This window comes from Geotrypetes seraphini, chromosome 10 (assembly GCF_902459505.1).
Source record: "Geotrypetes seraphini chromosome 10, aGeoSer1.1, whole genome shotgun sequence".
In the NCBI taxonomy this organism is placed as follows: Eukaryota; Metazoa; Chordata; class Amphibia; order Gymnophiona; family Dermophiidae; genus Geotrypetes; species Geotrypetes seraphini.
In genome coordinates, this window is record NC_047093.1 from 32,237,531 (window position 1) to 32,247,433 (window position 9,903).

Genomic DNA, 9,903 nt, shown 5'->3' on the forward strand with positions numbered 1-9,903 from the left:
CAGACCAGTGGTCCATCATGCCCAGCAGTCCACTCATGCGATGGCCCTTAGGTCAAAGACCAGCACCCTAACTGAGACTGGCCCTACCTGAGTACATTCTGGTTTAGCAGGAACTTGTCTAACTTTGTCTTGAATCCCTAGAGGGTGTTTTCCCCTACGACAGACTCCGGAAGAGTTTTCTACCACTCTGGGTGAAGAAGAACTTCCTTACGTTTGTACGGAATCTATCCCCTTTTAACTTTAGAGAGTGCTCTCTCGTTCTTTCTACCTTGGAGAGGCTGAACAACCTGTCCTTATCTACTAAGTCTATTTCTAGTAATACAGTTTCAAAATTCGCCTTAGGTCAGGGCTGTCCCAACCATTAGGCAGTTGCCTAGGGCAGCAGTTTCTGGGCGTATGTATGTGCCAAAGAGCAGCTGCATTCAAAGCAAAGCAATAGATCCTGACAGCCAGAGCCATTTGAAGGTCTGTGTGAGGGACGCAGCTGTACAGGATGAAAGGTAGGTGGGGGAGCCAGAGGGCATGTCATATAAGGTTCATTACAATCCTGCCGACAACCCCACTGACTCAAAGAAACAACAGCAGGGAGAGTGGGCAGTTTTCAAGTAGCCTATTTACCCAGATTATTTTGGGACAGGAGTGCTATTGATTGGGGTGGAGAAGGAAGATGAGCATAGACGAATATTTGTTCAGGGCACCATCCTAATAACCTTGTGCTGGCCCTGCCTTGAGTACCCACTTAGAAAATAAGCTCTCAGGGGATAGGACTTACTGTGTTGCAAAGAGGCATGGTTTGGGTATTAGACACCATGATAATAATAAATAAAGATATTCCACATTTTCCAAATCATTCGCATTTAGCACTGAATTGGTGAGTAGCCAGCTAGTTTAGGGCAGGAACTGCAGAATATCCAAAGATCCCTGACAGGGTTCTAAAGAATCAGTGTTCCTTTTCCTAAAGAAAAAAATTAAAGAATTTAAATGAGACGCAGATACATTAACCCCCCCCCCCTGCCTTTACAAAAGTGTAGCACAGTTATTAGCGCTGGCTGCGGTGGTAACAACTCCTACACTCATAGGAATTCTCCCCCTCCGTTACAAAGCCACACTAGCGTTTTTAGCATCAGTAACAGCTTTGACGTTCATAGAATTCCTAGACATGTCCGAGCTATGGCCAGCGCTTAAAACGCTAGTGTGGCTTTGTAAAGGAGGGTGGTCTATGAGCATCAGAGCTGTTACCTCTGAGGCCGGCGCTAAAATCCATGCTACGTTTTTGTAAAAGTGTGTGTGGGGGGGAGTAAATAATGTAACACTGAGATTTTCTTGATTTTCTGAGTTTCTTACATTGATTTACCCTAATATGTGCTTGATTCTTTCATGTTCTACTACTACTACCGCTACTTATCACTTATATAGTGCTGAAAGGCGTACTCAGCACTGTACATTTTGGCATTTATAGACGGTCCCTGCTCAGAAGAGCTTACAATCTAACTTGGACAGACAGACGTGACATAGAGCAGTGGTCTCAAACTCATGGCCCAGGGGCCACATGCGGCCCGCCAGGTACTATTTTGAGGCCCTCGGTATGTTTATCATAATCACAAAAGTAAAATAAAACAGTTTCTTGATTATATGTCTCTTTAGCTATAAATTACAATATTATTATTATTAAGACTTAGCCAAAAGGAAAGAGTTATAAGCTATAAAGAGTTTTAACTCATGCAAAATTCTCATTTCTTTAATAAGGCATTAACTATTTTCTTCTGAGACCCTCCAAGTACCTACAAATCCAAAATGTGGCCCTGCAAAGGGTTCGAGTTTGAGACCACTGGCCTTTAGGAAGAGGAGATGCAAATGTTAAGAGCCTTAGCCAATAGGGAGAGGAGGAGAGAGTGGATGCTGTGGATGGTCCATTTGGCCTTTATCTGCCATCATGTTACTATGTTTCCATAAAATCGCAAATTCACAAAAACACCCCTCAAAGACCAGGGCTACATCTCAGAATCCATTAAAAAAGGAGAAAAGACCTCAGTGTCTAACAGGGGCTCTAAAAAAGCTTCCCAAATAGACAAGCCAATCTCAGACAGAGTTTGAAACTGGCAGACACATCCTTGGTCAAAAAACTCCTTCAAACTCCATTAGTATTCAGAGTCACACATCTCGTTTTATAAATTTTGTTTAAATTTTTTAAATAATTTTTCATAAGTAGTGTCATAAAAGTCACTTATCTGAATAGATAGCTGTTTGGACGTAGTCCTGGGGTTAGAAAGCAGGAACAAAAAATGCTCCATGGGAAGTCAGCTGAAGGCTAATTAAAGCGTGTCCAATGCAACACTTCCACAATCATCCAACTATGTTTCCATAACCATAAAGTTCTATGACATCACAATACAGGTGTAAAGGGCCTTAGCCTATAGCAGTGGTCTAAAACTAGCAGCCCGCCAGGTACTATTTTGAGGCCCTCGGTATGTTTATCATAATCACAAAAGTAAAATAAAACAGTTTCTTGATCATAAGTCTCTTTAACTATAAATTACAATATTATTATTATTAAGACTTAGGCATTAACTATTTTCTTCTGAGGCCCTCCAAGTACCAACAAATCCAAAATGTGGCCCTGCAAAGGGTTCGAGTTTGAGACCACTGTCATAGAGGGTAGGGGATGTAGAACCCAAGGTGAGAGGTTAGATGTCAAAAGCACTCTCCTAAGAGGTGGGCTTTTAAATGGGCCTTGAACACTGCCAGAGACGGAGCCCGCCGTAGGGATTCAGGCAGCTTGTTCCAAGCATTTGGTGCAGCAAGGGACGGAGTCTGGAGTTGGCAGTTCCGCAAGCAACTAAAAACCCGGCTCTTCTCTAACATGTAATTTCTTTTTTCCCTTACTTTTCCACTCAACTTATAAACATATGTAAACCTTTTCCTACCTTTTCTCATTTTTAAGTTCTTGTAAACCGTGCTGAGCTCTACTTCCGTGGAGATGATGCGGTATATAAACTTAAGGTTTAGTTTAGTTTAGGCAGTTGAAGAGAAGGGCACAGATAGGAAAGACTTACCAGATGCGCGTTGCTCAAGGGGGGAGGGGCGGGATCATAGGGAGAGAAACATTCTCCTTTCACTTCTGAAACCATTTTCGGGGAATGTGTGTGTGTGGGGGGGTCAAACATTGAGTCAATAATCAGAACACTAGGCAATCGGCTAACAGCTCCTTATCCTAAATCCGGCACGCTGTTGCTCTCTTGAGGTTTTATAAACGTCTTAATAGCTTTGCCACGTGATCTATAAATAACTCGGGTGCCCGCATAGCACAAAGAGGAGTATCGACAGGAGGGAAGTCAAAATTCATGACTGTCTTTTCTGAAATTCCTTCTTTTATAATATAAAAGAAAATCATCACTTTTCAAGATCTCAGAGAAATTACATATTACCTTCAGGTAAGTGCCTGCACCTCTGTCAGGATTTTTATTGCTGGATTCTCTTTGGAAGATCCAAAGTATCTCTCACTGGTTTCAGGAAAAAGCTACAAGCATGGCTTTTTAATCAGGAGTTTTTACTGGAATTAGGTTTCATAAAAATTAAAGAATGGCTATTTAAACAGGCAAGTTCATTGCAGCGGATGCAGGTAATTATGTAATCGAAAAACAGGATTAAAATGTAGAGCAAATTATATGACAAGCTTAGAAACGTGTTTTGTCTGTTCTAGAGGACTTATGGTTTTGTGTTCTGAACATTGTGTATGTGATTTGTTACCTGCCTAGTAAGTGAATGTTTTTTAATAAATACATCTTTTTTATTGATCGTTATTTAATTACATATTTCAATTGAAATAAAATAAGTGAAATACATAGTTCGCATCAACGAGAAAAGGCAACAAGAAATTATTTTAGCAATTACTACTATAAAAAGAAAATATAGACCCCATCCTTCTTTCTAACCAATTCTTCATTCTAGATCTAATTTGTTCTTTAGATCTCCTGCCCCACAACAGAAACTTCTTTTTCAATCAGCAATCTCTCAGGCTGAGAAGGAACAAAATCAATATATCTATCTATTGGATTGTAAAGTTATCAAGTTTCAAGTTTATTTAAAATTTATTATACCGCCCACTCGAGCCTTCTAGGAAAATGAAGGAAACAAATTACCTTCCAAAGATGCAATAATCTTTTAATTTCAAAAATTCCTTGCAATGTAGTTGCCTGTATAAAGACTACCATACCACAGCTAAGCAGTTTTTCTCAACAGACAGTGGAAAAATTTCAAGAGGTTGATACAAAAATTGACAAGTTGGATGCCAGACTGTCTCAGATTTCTTCTAATTTACCTAATTAATAAAAGCTGAGGAAGCCGATTGATAAAGTCAGTCTGATTATACATAGAATTTCTTGAAAATTGAATGAGAGCTAAGACATTACATTTATTGAATTTTCCTATTTGTTATCTACTGTCTTCTGAGATATTATTACGCAGATATTGAAGGAGATATTGCTTTGGGATAAAGTTGAAGAATTAATTATTTCTGATTGTAGATATGTGTCAGTACCAAAAGCTGAGACTGTTGATGGAAATGCAAAGGAGGGTCCCAAAGAATCTTTGAACTTAACAGATTTTCTTGAAGCCTCACAAGAGGAGATTTCTACTAGAGCAGTGGTCTGAAACTCAAACCCTTTGCAAGGCCACATTTTAGATTTGTAGGTACTTGGAGGGCCTCAGAAGAAAATAGTTAATGTCTTATTAAAGGAATGACAATTTTGTATGAGGTAAAACTCTTTATAGTTTATAAATCTTTCCTTTTGGCTAAGTTTTAATAATAATATTGTCATTTATAGCTAAAGAGACATATGATCAAGAAATTGTTTCATTTTACTTTTGTGATTATGATAAACATACCGAGGGCCTCAAAATAGTGCCTGGCGGGCCGCAAGTGGGCCACGGGCCATGGGTTTGAGACCACTGTACTAGAGCAACCCTCCTTGTAAAGTTTTCAATAGAACAGGAGAAAATATATGTTTAAAAAAATATATATTTCCGGAATAAATATTCTCAGTTTTGTGGTCAGCCCATCCGGATTTTTCCAGATGTGGCTAGGTCCACACAACTACATCTCGAGGAATTTTTGAAATTCAAAAATAATAAATACATAAAGTCCTCTGCCACATGTGAGGTGCCCAGCGAAAAGATAAAAAAGACTGTTTCATGGCATGCATGATTGGTCTTTTTTTCTTGAAAAGAGGAAGACTTTGGCGGCAGAAGTCCAGCAAAGTAAAAAAATATAACAATTTGTACCAGAATAAAACTGATGTGCGGAGTAGAAATCTCATTTGTATACTATATCACTTGCGCAGTAACTTTCTCTGCTCTCCTTCATACATTTCTATGCAGACTCACAGAAATTATATTTGCATTCCTGTTGCTTTAAATAGAATGCTTCTATAATATGAAAAAGTACCATAGAATCTTTTTGTAAAAATCTTCAAACAGAATTTATATCTTTGGAAAGCACAGTTGTTTGAATAGGAGCCTGAGCAAGACATATAGTTATGACAATTACTTGGTCCACAGGTACAGTATATCCCAAAAGGCCATAGATAAATTTGATAAAAACTCTGTCATAGAAAAAGTGGACAGGGACAGATTTTTCAAATTATGGGGAACCACAAGTACAAGGGGGCACTCAGAGAAATTGAGAGGGGAAAAGTTTAGAACAAATGCCAGGAAGTTCTTTTTCACCCAGAGGGTGGTGGATACATGGAACGCGCTACCGGAGGATGTGATAGGCAGAAGCACGCTACAGGGCTTCAAGGAGGGTCTGGACAGGTACCTGGAGGACAAAGGGATTGAGGGGTACAGATAAGAGTAGAGGTAAGGTTAGAGGGATAGGATTAGAGGTAATTTGTAAAATTAGTCAGAGACTACTGTTCAGACAGTGGGCCTGATGGGCCGCCACGAGAGCGGACCGCTGGGTGAGATGGACCTCTGGTCTGCCTCAGCGGAGGCAACTTCTTATGTTCTTAAAACATTCATTCCTATATAAATAATCAGTTCTAAATGCTCAGCCAACAGGTACTCCCTGATAAATTGCTTTCCTCCCCCCCCTCCCCCCCGACAGAAGATCCTTAAGTATCAAGAGAGCGTAATAGGGCAGAGTACGGTACTGGGGTTCAAGAAAGGATTGGACAATTTCCTGCTGGAAAAGGGGATAGAGGGGTATAGATAGAGGATGCACAGGTCCTGGACCTGTTGGGCCGCCGCGTGAGCGGCTGCTGGGCACAATGGACCTCAGGTCTGACCCAGCAGAGGCATTGCTTATGTTCTTATGAATGCAATCAGTCTGAGAAAATGTGGTAGTTGGATCCCGAAAGGCTCACCGTTGTTTTCAGAGTCACTATTGCATTCCCTAAACTCCAAAAATGAAACTTTCATTGGCAAACTGCTAGTATTAAAGTGAGCAGGAATAGTAAACTTGAGGGGGCTGAGATGTGGCCAACATTGCCCGGCTTACTGATATGGTATGTGCAAAACTAACTCATTTGGAGACACTACACTCAAGATTCAGTTGTTTGAGCTAGCATTATAGATCTGTTGAGCTGCCGCTGCCCCATTTGGCAAAGAAATAAACTGAAAGCTTAGAACAGATAATTATTGTAATCAAATGTTCTCTGTCTGATCTATCCTCCATCTACAGTATCAATGGGCTCAGGAAGGTTAGGGTTCAAATCCCACTTGTCCCACCATCACCCTAATTGTAGAAACATTCATGCCCAATTTTATTCTTGGTGTGCAAAGTTGTGTGCACAAATTATAGAATAAGGGCAGTTATGCATGTAACGTAATTGCTGTTAATTGGTGTTAGAAACTCATAATTGGGGCTAATTGCGAGATTAGTGGCTAAACATGTAACTGCCCTTAGGGCTAGATTCATGAACCTGCCCAATTGGGACCGATCTGGGCCCGATCTGGGCAGGTCCGATGGATTCCCCAAACTACAATATGCAGATGGGGCAATCAGAGGAACGCCCCCATCTGCCTGCCCGGATCTCTCTATAGTGATCCCAGCGCATTCGCAGACCATCTGTAGATGATCTGTGCATGTGCTGGACCTCCGAGCCCGGCAGAGATTTTTTTTTTCTTTTTTTTCACTTTTTTGGAGTACGTGGTTCTAACCCGCTTAAGCCCACGGGTTAAAACCACGGGCTTGCACTGCGGGGAAGGGTGGGAGAGTCGGGGCTGCAGGAGATCAGGACTGACAGGGCAGAGAGCAGGGCGGCAGATTGGCAGGGCAGTCGGAAAGGGCATGAGCGACTGGTCCTCAGTAGTCGCTTGTTTGTGATCAGCCAGCCCAGTCGGTGTTGCAGGGTTTTGGTTAGTGAATCGTGTCCCTGCCTACTTTGCATGCCATTACCCTCATTTGCATGCGAGGATCGGAGGATGGTCAACAGAGAGGTAAGTGAATCGGGCCGGAGAGAAATCAGGGTGCAAAGGGGTCACAAACTGATCGATACACGATCGGTTTGCTTTGTGAATCTAGCCCTAAAATCAATATTCCATATGATGCACTGTAAAATCCATAGCATGCAACTGCAAGGGTTGTGTGAACTTGGGAGGGGCATGAGCATGTCAGAGGCATGTCTAGCACTTTTGCATACATTTTCTAGAATGTTATCAGTTCGCATAGGGTTACTAGACATCTGGACTGACCCTGACATGTCCTCTTTTTAGAGACTGTCTGAGTATCCAGATGGATTTTTAACAATTCAGCAGTTTATCTGGGTTTTCAAGTTTGGGGCCGCATCTGAAGGGCCTCCGAGCATGCGCGGGTGTGACGTGATAACATCACACGTATGCACGCAACATCATTGCAACAGATCTGCGCATGCTCGGAGGCCCTCCAGATGCGGCTCCGAGCTGAGAAGAGGTTTGTGGGCGGAGCTGGGGAGAACTGGGCAGGATTGGGCAGGCTTGGTGGCGAGGTCAGGTGTCCGGATTTTAGCGTTAAAAAATCTGGTAACCCTGGTTATGTACCTAACTGCTTACAGTTTGACTTGAGTATTTACACTGACCATTGAGCTGCCAAAGATGCTCACACACCTAATGTTGGCATGCACTAGTATTCTATAACTTCAATTACACATGTAATTGCTGTCTAGCATTCACACTTAGTGCACCCCAGCACCTCTTTATGTGACCTGTAGAGAATTATTCCCTTTGAGTCTTTGAGCGAGTCATTTCATCTCCCTTTGTCTCAGGTGCCTAGTAAGGGGCCGACAGAGTTCGAGGGGCCACTGAAAAGTTCTCAGCCCAACCAAGAAGAGAATGACGTGGAGCCATGAAACTCACAATTTATTTCACACTTTACATTTCAATGAGGCAAATGCATCTAGTAAATTGGCACAAGCATAGGAAAACCAAGCCACTGTGACATCACCAATGAGGTTGGCTCTTAGGCACTGGTGGAATGAGGCATTATGACATCACAATACCAGGGGGCTGCTGAAAAGTTCTCAGCCGATCCAAGAAGAAAATGATGTGGAGCCATGAAATTTAACAAGTTATTCCACACTTTTCATTTAATTTCATATCATTGAAAAGAAAAGTGTTAAGGAAAGTGTGGAATAACTTGTTAAGTTTCATGGCTCCACAAAATTCTCTTTTTTGGTTGGGCTGAGAATATTTCAGCGGCCCCTCATATGTGGTAGTGCCAGGCATGGATGTCTGGGCATGTGGCTTCTACCATGAGCCTAATACTGCAGGATGCAATAAGTTAATTATATGACTTCTGTGCATAAAATTTGCCTACAGCGAATGTGGGGAGAGTTTGCTGGATGCGTGTGCAAAAGGTTCCATGATAAGCGCAGCTTGTTGTGCACATGTCCCAAAAAAAAAATAAAAAAATATGAAGCTGTCACGAAAACAAAATACATTAAATTAATAACCACACATTATTTGAGCCTTCATCTATGTCACAAGCACAGTTTGCACTTGGAATTTTTTGAGAGGCGCAGAACAGGTGCTGATGTGTGCTGACACTTTCAGTTTTGTTTGGACATGTGCACATCTGTTGCTTACCACCTGTGTTTATAACTTGCACCCACTTTCTTTCTCTTGCAAAACCAGCACTTAAATGCAGTGGCATAGTGAAGATGAGAGGCGCTCAGGGCGATGGTGCTTCTCTCCCGCCCTTTTCTCTGCCCCACCCCCATCCGCTCCTTCCCCGCTCCCTCCTGCTGCATGTGTGCATGCCCTCTTTAATATTCCTAGTGTGAGCAGCAACCCCAACCTTCTGCTCGTACCAGCATTGGCTCTTCCTCTGACATCACTTCCTAGGTGCGAGTCCAGGAAATGACATCAGAGGAAGAGCCAGTGCTGGCGTGAGCAGCAGGTTGGGGTTGCTGCTCGCACCCAGAACATTAAAGAGGTATGGGAGAAGGGAAGGGGCAGGTAAGGAGGGGGAAGGGGGGGCAGAGAGGACAGATACTGGCACCCCCACCAAGAAGGTGCCCAGGGTGAACTCCCCCCACCCCCCGCCTTCCCCTTATTATGCAACTGCTTAAATGTGAAAGAATTATGAGAAATCATCTCCGCTAAACCTTCCACGCACGTGGTGGAGGAGTGAGAAGGAGTGGGGGGGCAGAGAGGAGGAGAGGTGCTAATGTCCCCATCAAGGCAGCATCCAGGGCAGTCTGCTCCCCCCTGCTACCCCCCTCCCCGCTGATACATACTAATCCATGGGCCCCTTCTTCGCACCATGAGTCTTTGCTCTTAACCTTCCAGTGATCACTGCAGGTTAGTGTTTTTCCTGGTAATTAAAAAAAAAAAAGAAATAGCAACCCTGTTATTACACAGTCTGTTATTACACTCACTCTGGTATATTGAACAATCCAACCCAACACTTTAAAACCAGAGCTTTGC